This window comes from Euprymna scolopes, chromosome 3, assembly GCF_053919585.1.
Source record: "Euprymna scolopes isolate OS-2025 chromosome 3, ASM5391958v1, whole genome shotgun sequence".
NCBI lineage: Eukaryota > Metazoa > Mollusca > Cephalopoda > Sepiida > Sepiolidae > Euprymna > Euprymna scolopes.
The window spans coordinates 193,403,292-193,417,949 of NC_136484.1; positions in this window are offsets into that span (position 1 = coordinate 193,403,292).

Sequence of the window (14,658 nt, forward strand, 5' to 3'; positions counted from 1 at the left end):
TAGAATGACAACTTAAATTGGTTTTCGACTATGCTGATTAAGAAAATCTCATTCAAATTTTGTGGAGACAAATACTTTTAGATATATAAAGGCCTATATTATACACTGTCATTTAGGTTTATAGATAGGCATGGTAAAAAATAATCTGCTTCTCTCCTACATACACTGCCATCTCCCAATTTTTTTTCTCTTTTTAGCATTTGTGGGTGGGTATGCTGACAGCGTTTATCACAGTTAGATTTGGGGAAATTACTTCCCCACCCCACTCCACCCCCATCAAAAAAGGGGTTGTCTACTCCGAAAGCTGTTCTTAACATGGGGAGTTTGGGATGTCTATTCAAAACGCAATTTTTAACATGACAATAGTCAAAGAAGTGAAGTGAAAAAAGTCATAATTGTTTTTCACGTTAAAAAAAAAAGAACATAAAACTGGAATTTAATAATATTAGTGGAAGACTTAATTAAATCCTTCTTAAATAAGAGAAAAATCCAGGTTTTCATCGATGTTCGTACATCTAAACAATATGATATAAATGTGGGAGTGCCCCAGGGGTTTATCCTTGGATCTCTATTATTCCTGATATTCATAAATGACCTCTCTGACAAAATTGCCTCTGAGATGAGTATATATGCTGATGACACCATGCTCTATAACAGACACGACAGGAAAACAAATGAACACATATCTAAAGAAACACTAGAGGATGACCTCTGATCAATAATTACAAGAAGCCTTCTCTACCACCAATAGCAATGGCCAGTGACTCCCTTCTTCATCTGAAAGTATATCCTTTAAATTCCTCGGCCTAACGTTCATAGGAAACATGAGTTGGAACAATTACATTGAGAGCATTGCTAGGACCGCTGCGAAAAAGATAGGTTCTCTCTAAAGAAAGCTACTAACACCCGAAAGTATCCTGTATCTCTATAAGGCCATGTATGGAGTATTGTTGTCACATTTGGGCTGGTGCATCTGCTACTAGTCTCTCACTCCTAGACAGGGTTCAAAAGAGAGTCGCCAACCTAATAGGTCCTGAACTGTCATCTAAGCTTCAGCCTCTGTCCCATCGACAAAATGTAGCATCCCTCTACCTGTTCTACAAGTATTTTAATGGTGAATGCTCTGATGAACTACAAGCACTTGTACCCCCTCGACATAAATACCCCCGACAAACCCGACAAGCAGCTAAACCCCACCCCTTCACAGTAGAGATCCCTAGATTTAAGAGAGCTTTCTACTCTAGTAGTTTCTTCCCCAGAACCGCTAGACTTTGGAATTCCCTTCCAAGTTCCTGCTTCCCCAACTGTACTGACATGCAGAAGTTCAAGTGTAATGTGAACCAACATCTTGCTGCCCAACTCCCCACATAGTACCCCTGTAGCTTATGTCCCTGATAGTAGCCCCCTATATCAAAGTGGCAATGTGCCTTGTTTGGGGTGAAATTGTAATTAAAAAAAATTAAAAAGAGTTGAAAAGAAGAGGAAAACTTGACCAACAAACAAAAACAGCTAGAACTGCTATTACTGATTTCAATCACTCTAAACAGTTCATATACAGTGATCCCATTCCCTATCTCAGACAATTACATTCCCGACACGTTTCCCAGACCAGCAAGACCAACATGCCTCACTTCTAGATCTATTTCTGACAGTAGTTCCCGATGATTGTATAACAAATGCCCACAGACCACTTGGGAATGCTGATCATGCTGTGATAATGGTAGAAATCACCCTAAATTCTCGCCCTAAATCCGAAGACCCACTACTCAAAACGAGATATTACAAAAAGGCCGACCGGGAATCCATCAGGGAACTCATTAGAGATGCCCCATGGCAAAATATCTTTTCTCTCCCAGATGAACAGTGTGCAAATGAGACCATTGAATGGTTAAAAACTGCAATTGAGGCACATGTTCCCACATGGAAATTCTATAGCAAACCCCACTCTCCTCAATGGTTTACCTCTGCTTGTGCAGCTGCTATTGCTCAAAGGCAGCATGCATTCTGCAGATTTAACCAACATAAGTCCAGTTCAAACAGACAGAAGTATATAGAAGCTAGAAATAATTGTAAGAGAGTAATAGCAACAGCTAAGACAGATTAAAATGAAACCACCAGAAAACGTATCGAAGCACAGAAATTAGGAAATCGTGATTTTTGGAAAATCTACAACAGTGTAGTAAATAATGGGCAATCAACGATTCCCCCACTATCAAACAATCATGAAGTTGCTTGCACGGCAACCGACAAGGCAATCTGTTTGTTAGTCGGTTTGCCTCAAACTCCACACTAGACCCGGCATACCACTCCCTCCCCGACTTTCCTTTGCAGACAGACACCACACTAGACTATTTGAAAATCACCCCTTCTCAGGTGCACGGTATCATAAAAAACCTAGACACCTCAAAAACATGTGGACCAGATCTCATCTCGGCTGTGCTAATAAAAAAATTCTCTGCTGAGATTGCTCCAGTTCTCTCCAAACTATACAACTTACAAACTTAGCGAATCTTGCTTTCCTGACTGCTGGAAAACTGTTTCTGTGGTACCAGTCTTCAAGAACTCTGGTGAAAGAACTGACCCACTAAATTATAGCCCCATTAGCCTCTTCCCATTTTTCGCCAAAATATTTGAATCCTTAATTAATCAAGCCCTACTCCAACTCCTAACAGCTGCTAAACTCCTGACCGACAAACAATATGGATTCAGGCAAGCCCGTTCAACAGTAGATATCTTAACTGTAGTCTCTCAACGTATATACCGTTCACTGGACAAAACAGGGGAAGGTAGAGCGGTAGCCCTTGATATATCTAAGGCTTTTGACAGGGTATGGCACGATGGTCTTCTAAGGAAAATCAGACCATATGGTATCACTGGAAGAATACACAATGTAATTAAATCCTTCTTAAGTAAGAGAAAAATCCAAGTTGTCCTCGACGGTCGTACATCTAAACAATATGACATAAATGCGGGAGTACCCCAGGGGTCTATCCTTGGGCATTTATTGTTCCTGATATTCATAAATGACCTCCCTGATTAAATTGTTTCGGAGATGGGTATATTTGCCGATGACACCATCCTCTATAACAGGCATGAGGGGAAAACAAATGAACACATGTCTAAGAAAATAGCAGAATCACTAGAGGATGACCTCAAATCTGTAATGGAATGGGGACAAAAATGGATGGTCACATTCAATGCTGCCAAGACTAAACTTGTTTCCTTCAATAACTAAAAGAAACCTTTTCTACCACCAATAGCAATGGCTAAGAATACACTGCCTGAAAGTACTTCCTTTAAACTCCTCGGCCTAACGTTCACAGGGGATATGAACTAGAATAGATACATTGAGATCATAACCAAGGCCGCTGCAAAGAAGGTGGGCTCTCTCTACCGTGCTAGAAAATTACTTATGCCTGAAAATATCCTGTACCTCTATAAGGCCACCATTCGCCCATGTATGGAGTACTCTTGTCCCATCTGGGCTGGTGCATCTGCTACTTGTCTCTCGCTCCTGGACAGGGTTCAAAAGAGAATCGCCAACCTGATAGTTCCTGAACTGTCATCTAAGCTTCAGCCTCTGTCCCATCGACGAAATGTTGCATCTTCTGCCTGTTCTACAAATACTTTCATGGTGGCTGCTCTGACAAACTGCAAGCATTTGTACCTCCTCGACGTGACTACCCCCCACAAACCCGACAAGCAACTAAGTCCCACCCCTTTACAGTAGAGATCCCTAGGTCTAAGAAAGCCTTTTACTCCAATAGTTTCTTCCCCAGAACTGCAAGTATTTGGAACTCCCTTCCGGGATTCTGCTTTCCCAATTGTACTGATATGCAGAAGTTCAAGTGTAATATGAACAAACATCTTTCTACTCATCTCCCTTTATAATGGCCCCGCAAATTGTTCCCGATAGTAGCCCCCTACTTCAAAGTGGCACTTGCTTTGTTTGGGGTGAAGATTGAATAAAAAAAAATCCCTAACCTCTAAAATTTCTGTTTTTACTTTTCATTATTATTCTAACGGACCGTTTTTCGTAATTTTATTAATTCATCCTGATTTACGCATTCCCCACACAGTACCTGCATGTTTCGCCCCAAACCAGAACTAATCGCCAAAATGCTAGATTATTTCATTTCGGCCACGGCCGCCAGTGTCTGCAATTGTCAGGGACGGCAGTGCCCACCAACAACAACCATAGTTTACTTTTTTGTGAAGGGGGAGGGAGGGGGGAGACTTCCACCAGGCAACGCTGGTTAACGGGTTCTGCTAGTTTTATATAAAAATTGCATCATTATCAAAAAAAAAAAAAAGTGATTTACGTTAAAGAAATTTCAGGTTTGTATTACAATCCACAGAGGTACGGAAAATTAGTCAAAAATAAAAAATATAATAAAGGTAAGATAAGTTACTCTTCTACCTATCCGGAAAAGTTTTTAGTGGTTTTACTCAATTTAAAATGTTTAATCAGTTCGAAAATCATACAATGTTTATCAATATATGTGAAAAAAAAAAAAAAAAAAAAAAAAACAAATGGCGGCGAGCTGACTGTTAAATACATAAAGTTTGGAAAAATGATTTAAAACTAAAAAAATTATAAACAATACTATATATGTTGCCGTGACATAAATGTAAACAAAAATGCCCGTTGATGTTCAGAAAAGTACGAATCACGATTAGTGTAATAATTTCGTTTAATTAATTTAATTTTGTTTTAATCAAAAAAGGAAATGCTTATTTAATTTTTTTATGTACACAAATAAGAACTTATTTATTTTTCTCTTAAAAAGTTTCATATTTAACTTAGTATAAGTTTTTTATTCAGTAATACTCTAAAATTATTGATGACGTCTGTTTATCAATGTTTTTCTTTAAACTTTGAAATAAAACATTTATAAAATGACTTTGTTGGAAACTCTATCTTTTTTCAGTACAAACTGCTTTAATTTTTTGGCAATTACATTACTCGAGTCTTAAATTTTATTATTCATTCAAAAGTAAGCTAAAACAATTATTTATTAAAATAGAAAAATGCGAGTATGAAAAGTAATATGCTTAAACATGAAAAACTAAGGGACCAGTTGTTAACACTGGAAAAGAAAAGGGCAAGATATTCGAGTAAAAAATATAATAACTTAAAATATTGCAGCATTAAGAATTGATTATATAATGTTACAAATGGAATTGAAAAAAAAATTCTAAATGATTATTTGAAGCAGTTAAAATATTTATGAAAATAATTTATTTTAAACAATTCAAATATTTATAAAAATAAGTTATTTTAAGCAATTCAAATATTTACAAAAATAAGTTATTTTAAACAATTCAAATATTTATAAAAATAATTTATTTGAAACAATTAAAATATTTATAAAATGAATTTATTTTAAGCAATTCAAATATTTATAAAAAATAATTTATTTGAAACAATTAAAATATTTATAAAATGAATTTATTTTAACCAATTAAAATATTGATAAAATAATTTATTTTAAACAATTAAAATATTTATAAAATGAATTTATTTTAAACAATTAAAATATTTATAAAATGAATTTATTTTAAACAATTAAAATATTTATAAAATTAATTTATTTTAAACAATCAAAATATTTATAAAAATATATAACTATTTGACTTAATCTCAAAAAATATTTTAAGCTACTGCATGTTGTCTTTCCGATAAATTCACATCGGTCACGGAACTACACGATTACTTAACCATTATTAATCGATTACTTATTGCAACCAAAAATACAATAACATAAAATAAAACAAAGTTATAAAATATTTTACTTATAGAATTTAATCTACCAGAATACATTTCGATTTCTTCTTAAAATAAGTTAATCATTTTAATATCTTATTTATATTAAAAAAAAAAAAGGTATTATTATGTGCTTGTTCAAAAATTGAAAGTAATTTTAAAGCATTGAAACTGTCAGGCAATTTTTACAATAGTTCATAGAAAAAAACGGTGATAGAAGCAAACAAATAAGCAACAAATAAATTCTCCAGTTTTATCAATGCAATAAAGCAATAGTAAAATAATTCAAAATTTAATGCTACTAAGACTAAGCTTCTTTCTTTTAACAATTACAAGAACCCTTCTCAACCACTGATAGCCATGACAAATAACACCATACCTGAGGGGGTCTTCTTTCAAATTCTGGTTTAACATTCACAGGAAACATGAATTCGAACAAATACATTGAGGACATTGCAAAAAAGTTGGGATCCATCTAACGTACTAGAAAATAACTCACTCCTTAAGAGCATCTCATATCTTTACAAAACTACCATTCGTCCATACGTGGAGTATTGTTGCAACATCTGGGATGTTGCAACTACCACTTGTCTGTCTCATCTTAGAACGGGACCAAATCTAATAGGTCCCACACTATTAGTGTCCAAGCTCCACCCCCTGTCCCATCGCTGCAATGTTGCATTCATGTGCTTGTTTTACAAGTACTTTAATGGAATGGGCTCCGATGAACCCATAGCACTTATGTACATAGCCCCAACAAACCTATCAAGCAGCAAAATCCCACACCTTCATCGCAGAGGTTCCTAGATAACAGAAAGCTTTCTACTCTACTAATTTCTTTCATTGGACTGCTAGACTTTGGAATTCCCTCCTTCTTTCCTGCTACCCTGACTGTACTAAAATGCACAAGTTTAAATTCCTCGCAGTTCCCTGTAGACATGATCTCAAATAGTAACCCCTTGCGTTCAAGTGGAAATATACTGTGTTTAAGGTGTTTAAACACAAAAAATATCTATGTAGGTAGAAAGTATCTTTTCTTGCCTTTGGTAATATTTGTTACCTATTTGTTTAATTTTTCCCATTTCTTTTTTGTTGTTTTTGTTGTTAATTATTGTCAAAAAACATCACTGTAAGTCATTTGAACTAGTTTTAAAATTCGCAACAAATCTTCACGTATAAAAAAATCGAAAGTTTTATCAATTATTTTGTGATTTCAACGAATTAAAAAGGTCAACACAAACATTGTTTTTCCAGTTTTTAATGAATTAAAACCCAGTGTGAATATAGTTCGATTTTTTTTTTTTTTTTCAATCTAGAGATATCTTTAACATTTTCTTAAGTTCACAAGAAGAAAAAACATTTAGTTCAAAAAAGACTTTGGACTATATTTGGATATCTTGCTCATATAGCTTGGTATACGCACACATGTTGAATAAATTTAAACTTACTATGAACTTTAGGGTTGATCAGGAAATTAGGCAATGGAAAATTAAGCAACTATGGAATAAATAACGATTGAAAATAGATTATTGTTCTTGTGGTGGACAAAAATATAATTTTAAAGAAAGGTTAAGCCTCCACCTTTCAATAATACAGAAAAAATAAATATTTGCTTGTTTTACAAATATTTTAATGGTATATGCTTCGACGGACTACAAGCACTTGTACCCTCTCGACATAAATACCCCTCACGAACCTGACAAGCAGCAAAATCGCACCCCTACACAGTAGAGATCCATAGGTGTAAAAAAGCCTTCTACTCTTAATAGTTTCTTCCCTAGAACTGCTAGAATTTGGAATTCTCTTCCGGGTTTCTGCTTCCCTGACTGTACTGTCATGCAGAAGTTCAAGCGTAATGTAAACAGACATCTTGCTGCTCAACTCTCTACATAGTATCCCTACAAATTATGTCCCAGATAGTAGCCCTCTACATCAAAGTGGCATTGTGCCATGTCTGGGGTGAAAATGCAATAAAAAAATTGTTTTTTTTAATATCTAATGTCGTTTAAAAGCAAATACAATTGATTTTTGAAAATGTTTGTTCAAGAATACGGTTCTTGTATTATTTTTTCCAATTATTACCTTAAAGTAATATATCAAAATTCTATTACAAGATTAAATCAGTCATAACGGATTGAAAAGCTGCTGGAGATCCAATGCATGCCAGAGAAATGCTTACAGCGAAAATGATAAGAAGTAACTCTCAACTCATCTTTGTATCTATGTGACACCTTTTTTTTTAGTGGAGATCACTCCAGACAAGGCATAAAGTCACTTCATGTAAAGAGCTAAAAATACTACTATTTCAAGGTCAAAAACTATCTGACAATGTGTTGAGAGATTTCAATGTAGAAAATAGCAATTCTTCTCCTTTTGTCAGAAACACTGCCCATAGAATGTGAGAAGTAAAGGACAAAAAAAGGAAAGCAAGAATTATGAAGCTGCCAAAAGTAAAACCAAAGTTCAATTTCTATTCTCTTTTTATGATATACTAGCAGAGTTACCCGGCATAGCCCGGGTGTATAGAGGTGGTGTAGTAAGTACCCCCTCCCAAAATGTGGTAGTAGTGGGGTGGAGGGGACCAAAACAACAGTAGGCCACCCAGGGGAAGAGAGGTGTTTAAAAAAAAAAAGTGGTGGTAAGCAGGCAGACTCGAACCCATAACGCGAAGGAGGAAAAGTGAAAAAAAACGTAATGTCTTAGCTGATGCATCCATTGTGAAACCAGAAATCGCGAGCATTGGAATTAAGGGTAGTCAATCAAACGGAGATGATGACTTGCAAAAATATCGACGAAAAAAAAACGAACCCCTCCTTGTAGAAAACTACTTAGTTGAAGGTGAAGGAGTTAATGTTTTTGGCCAATTTTTTTATATTTGTTGAGACACCAAGCTTTAAAACAATACCAATTTTCTCATGTTCTGATACGTCTGTCGGAAGTTTTTGCAAGAGATACAAACACACATACACATATGTTACCTTTTATATATTAGACTAGCGGGGGTGCCCGGCATTGCCCGGGTGTTTGGAACAACAAAAAAAAAGTGATAGTAGGCATGCGGGCTTGAATGTGTGACGCAAAGGCGGAAAAGAAAATGAAAGAAAAGCTGAGATCTTATCACTACGCTAAGACACAAGAGGAAGTGAAAAGCGTTCAATGTTAATCAAAACATTGACTTGCTACGTGAATGAGTTCACGCAGGCGCAGAAATGAATGTTGGCTGAAGGCCAATTCAGCTTTCTGCCATTTCATTTATTTGTTTCCCCACGATGTTAGAGAAACCAAGCTCCCCCCAAAAAAGGGGAACTCTCAAATGAATAGCAATTGTCTGATATGAAGGATTTTCCCAACATTGATTAAAGCTAATTGTTGTCAAGACGTTCCTGTCAGGAAAGCCAGGCAGCCTACTTTGCTTTGATTATTTTCGCTTTATTTATACAAAAAAGACGAACAAACACGCAAAAGGACAGAATAGAGGGAATTTTATAAAAGTCGATCAAAATAAATGTAGAGACGACGTCCATTCGCAAATCATATTATAATCTAGGGAGTATATAAAAAGTTGAAAAAATCATACATATTATAATCTAGGGAGTATATAAAAAGTTCTCCAAAATAGTAACCCTCTCAAGTACCCCCCCCCCCAAAAAAAAAGCCTTTCACGGACATACAAAAACGCGCATGACATTTTCGCCTTTCAGGGCCCTCGGTGAGGTGATTCACAAAGAACGAATGGAATTGCACTGTGCATCTGTTTTACAAGCATTTTAATGGGATGTGCTTTGACGAACTTAAGTAATATGTTCATTATATGGTAACGCGGACACATACATTGCATGCAAAGGAACTAAAAAAAGAAAAATTCCACTTAGAATTTTGGGTTGAAATAAAAAGCATTTATTCATGGTACTTTCCAAAATAATGCATTGCATCTTGTTTTTAAAAGTTGTTCATCTCGTCTGTCATGTAGTTAACAAAACCCTGTCATCTCAACACAGGCTTAAAAGTCTCTCATGCCACCATGGAGCCATATACCCATCTCACGCATGCATACACTTTTTTCTAGTCCTTACCATGTGGTGCATTTTATTCCTTTTTCTTTTCCTTCTCTTCCTCCATTGTGATGTCAGTTTATGCATCGGCTTGGTCATTTGCAAATGTGTCATACAGCTGCTGCTAACATGCGTCAACAACTCTGTTACACATATGCCCTCAATGTAAATATATGACAAACTTGTCTTGCAGCAAAATCCCACTCCTTCACTGTTGAAGTTCATAAATGCTGAAAAGGCATTCTGCTCTAATAATTTCTGCTTTCGGACTGCTAAACTAGGGAATTCCTTCCCTGTTTCACTGACTGTACTAAAATGAAAACGTTTAAATGTAATGTAAACAAACATCTCACTTACCTGCTTACATAGTCCCAAATAGTAGGCCTTAAGTTCAAATTGCAATAAGCATTGTTGGAATTGAACAAGAGCAAAAAAATAAAAAAATAAAAAAATAAATAAAATGAATGTATACTTTATTCTGGCACAAATTCATAAAGTTAAATAGGTTCACAATTTTTTATCGATTCTTATCGAAACAGTTGCATAGTTGAATTGTCCGCTGTGACCTGATGATGGTTGGACAATTGCCACGTGATTCGATCAAACGTTTGTGAATAAGAGAAAGTTATTCAGAATCTAAATAGAAATCTTCCCAGAGAGAGAGAGAAAAAAAAGTAAATCCAAAGAAGTTATTCCTTATTGCTGTAGCACTTGTCAAACAAGTTGATGGTAGGGTGGGGAGAGTATTTTTGTTTGGCTGAAAAAGATTTGAATTAAAAAAAAATTTTTTGTTTACAGATTTTTTCCAAAAAAAATTAAAATGAAAAAACCATCAGAAAATTCTAAGTCTCAAATCTAATAATTATTTCGTAACTGCAATGTTGCGTTCCATGTCCGTCCTACAATTTAATGGAATGTACTGATGAATTCGCAGCACTTATGCTCTCAACGTAAATACCCTGACTAACCCGAAAAGCAGCAAAATCCAACCCCTTCTCTGTAGAGGTCCCTAGATGCCGAAAAGTCATTCTACTATAATAGTTTTTCCTTCAAATTGCTAGACTGGGGAATTCCCTGCTTCTGATTGTATTAACCTGTAGAAATTTAAATGTACTGTGAACAGATATCTCACTGCCCAACTTACCAGTCTCCTGTTAGACACAATACAAAATTTTGCAAATTGCTTAAACATTAGTTTTATTTAAAAACATGTTTTATTGTTCGAACATTTTGTATGATGATGGGATTAAATTAAAAATTTATGTTTAAAGAAATTAAAACAATTTATTATCACTAAATTTAATGCTTTGCAAAAATATTTGTTTGAATATTTTATTTATATATATATATATATATATATATATATATATATATATATATATATATTTTACATAAGCATCACCACTTACTTATCAAGGCCCAGAGGCGACTCGAGGATAAAGGTTAAAGACTGTACAGTAGAAATTGGACAATATAGTACTCGTTAGTAATGGAGATTCAGTAAATTTATTAACTTATATGGAACGGCTCATCAATAACTTGTTTACGTTAGACTTGAAGACAACCATATTGTAGTCAGCTGGAAAGCAGAAGACAATTCCATAGGCGTGCAGTTCTAAGAAAGAAGCTTTGCTTATGGAATCTATGTTTAGGTTTAGGCACAGATAAAGAGTGGGGGAAATTAGTGATAATGTTTTCTGCTAAATGGGTGTTTCTTGTGAAAGTTTGGCGAGGGGGGACCATAGAATGGAGTCAGCCGAGCACCTGCCATGAAAATAACGATACATCAGAGACAAACTCGCAACATCTCTTCTGTGAGAAAGAGGTAGCAGGGAAGAGAAAAGGACATCCCCCACAAGGCTACGAAGCCTATTTTGAACTCTATCAAGGCAGGATTTTTTTTTTTTTTTTTTTACATGGGGATCACTACTTATCAAGGCCTGTAAGCTACTCGGGGATAAGGGTTATTTTGTGTACAATAATCAATGGGATAATATCGTAGTAATACTTGGTATTGGAGATTTGATAAAGCGTCTTATTTAAGGGGGCGATTAATCAGGAATTTGTTTATGTTGGACTTGAGGATGTTCAAGTTTTAGTAAGGTGGGAAACAGGCAAACAGAAGAGAGTTCCACAGGTGTGCACTTCTAAGAAAAAAGCTATGTTCATGGAATCTACGTTTTGATTTAGGCACAGATAAAGAGTGGGGGAAATTACTGACAGTGGTTTTAGCTAGACGGGTGTTTAGCATGAAGGATTGGCGAGGGGGGACCAGAGATTGGAGCTCGGACGAGCACTTGCCATTGAAATAACGATAAAACAAAGAAAGGTTCGCAACGTCTCTTCTGTGGGAGAGAGGTTGCAGGGAAGAGAAGAGAGCATCCCCCACTAAGCCAATTTTGTACTTTATCAAGGCAGGATAGGCTATTTTTTGAAGCTCCAGCCCAGATGTGGCAGCAGTACTCCATCCTTGGACATACTTGGCTTTTATACAGATAGAGAATTGCATTAGTAGTGAGATATCTTCTGGAGTGGTAGAAGGATCCTACCATTTTCCCAGCAGCCCGGGCAACAGACTTTATATACGTGTTCCATTTCAGATCAGGAGTAAAGGTCAAACCCAGGAGCTTGTCAAAACATGAAGCCTCCCCAAGAAGAGAGCCATCCATTTAAATTGATGCTAGATGAGGAACAGAGCGTTGATGATGTAAAGTTAAGAGTTTGGTTTTAGATGCATTAAAAGTAACCAGCCATCTCTTCCCCCACTGAACCACGTGCTCAAGATCAGAGGAGAGGGAATCAGAGAGAACTTTGTCATTTACGGCCTTTGATGTGTTGCCGTTGATGGTCGTGTCATCAGCATAGATGTCAACGAATGAATTTAGTATGTGTTTTGGGAGATCAAGAAGAGAGTTGGGCCCAGGATGGACCCCTGGGGAACTCCAGCATTAATACTGTGGGCCTCAGATTTCTGCCCATCAACCACTACTCTTATGAACCTATCAGAGAGGAATGATTTAATTATTGAGAAAATATTTCCAGTTATACCGTAGCTGGAAAGTAGGCCCTTATGCCAAACCTTATCAAAGGCCTTTGATATGTCAAGGATAAGTCCTTTCTAGCAGCTTCTGGCCAGATGTGGCATCTGGCTCTTATATAGATAGAGAATTGCATCAGTAGTGAGATATCTACTGGATCGATAGAAGGATCCCATCATTTTTCCAGCGGCCTTGGCAACGGATTTAATGTATGTGTTCAATTTAAGATCAGGAGTAAAGGTCAAGTTCAGAAGCTTGTCAAAACATGAGGCCTCTCCAAGAGGAGAGCCATTCATTTCAATTGATGCCAGATGGGGATCAGGGCGTTGATGATGTAAAGATAAAAGCTTGGTTTTAGATGCATTAAAAGTAACAAGTCACCTCTTTCCCCATTGTAGCACTTGCTCAAGATCAGAGGTGAGAGAATCAGAGAGAACTTGGTCGTTTACGGTCTTAGATGTGCTTCCATAGATAGTAGTGTATATATTTTTTTTTTAAAGCAAAAACTCAAAAAATAAAAACAAAGCAGTAAAACCAAAAATCAGAATGATGCAAGTTCAAAAAAATAGGTTCAACTCTGGACTTGCACACACACACAAAAATCTTTATGTATATATCTCTCATAGAACGAAGATGTTATATTCCAAAAAACATAAATTAATGAAGTAGTTTTACTTGTAACAAAGAAAATCAAATTTTGATGAAGAGAATTGATCAACCATCTTTAAAATTCATTCACTGGTTATTTCTTCCTTAACAAAATCAGTCTGTAATGGTTAGGATTAACAATAAATTGCTAAAAAAAAATGTTTTAAAAAAATTACTTGATCAATTTATATCATTTTTGGAATATGACATTTACGTTTCATGACAGATACACACATCAAAACGATATTTCAGTTGAACTCTAGTCTTGCAAAATCCAAAACAAAACGTGTCCTTTTCATTGTTGTTCATTTTCGGTTGACTCAAATCCATATTTTTATCAGCATTTCTTTCCCATTGTAAATAGAGCAGCCGTACAAGTTAAGAGTTATCTCCCCTTAATTGAAAGTCATTCAATTTTATTTTATTTCCAATTAAATATATATAAAAATTTGAATGCAGAAAAATGCCATTTTTATTTCATCAATTTACAATATTGAAAAAAAAAAAAAATTTTTTAAGAAGCCCCCACCCCCTCCATGTAATGAGGAATAATACAATTAGATCTTTTGTTTTAATTTGAATTCTACATTTGAAATGATCATTTATAATATAGAATTTGAATTGGATTATCACGTTTTGCAACTCTTCACATTTTTTAAGGCATGTGAATGGTAGACATTGCAATGAGAGGAGGTGAGATGCAGAGAAATAAGAATATCTGATCAGTCAACCCAAAAAGATCAAATTTTTGTTTTGGAAAAGAGTATTTCAGTGAATTGGAAGCATCTGCTGGATTTGGCTTTGTGAGAGAAAAACAATGGATTTTATCTTTAGTGAAGGTCCTCTTTGGGCGGCTGAACAAGGACCACTAGGAAAGGGCAAGAACCAGTCAAGATATAGCCAGTCTCCCTCCCAGGGTGGAAGCTGAATGTTTGAGGGAGGGCGGGGGGATTAAGCAATGGAGAGTGAGGAGTTAAGTTTGAACAGAGTTACAAGGCAGTTTGGCTGCAGTGCTTCTCTAACCAGGTTAGGTCTCTGGAATTCTTGACTTCAGGTGACTTTTGGTAAAACAAAGATTCAAAGTCTGTTATTTACCTAAGTAGATAAGCACTACTAGTTGTAAACTAAAAACATTTTTTTTAAACTGGACGTC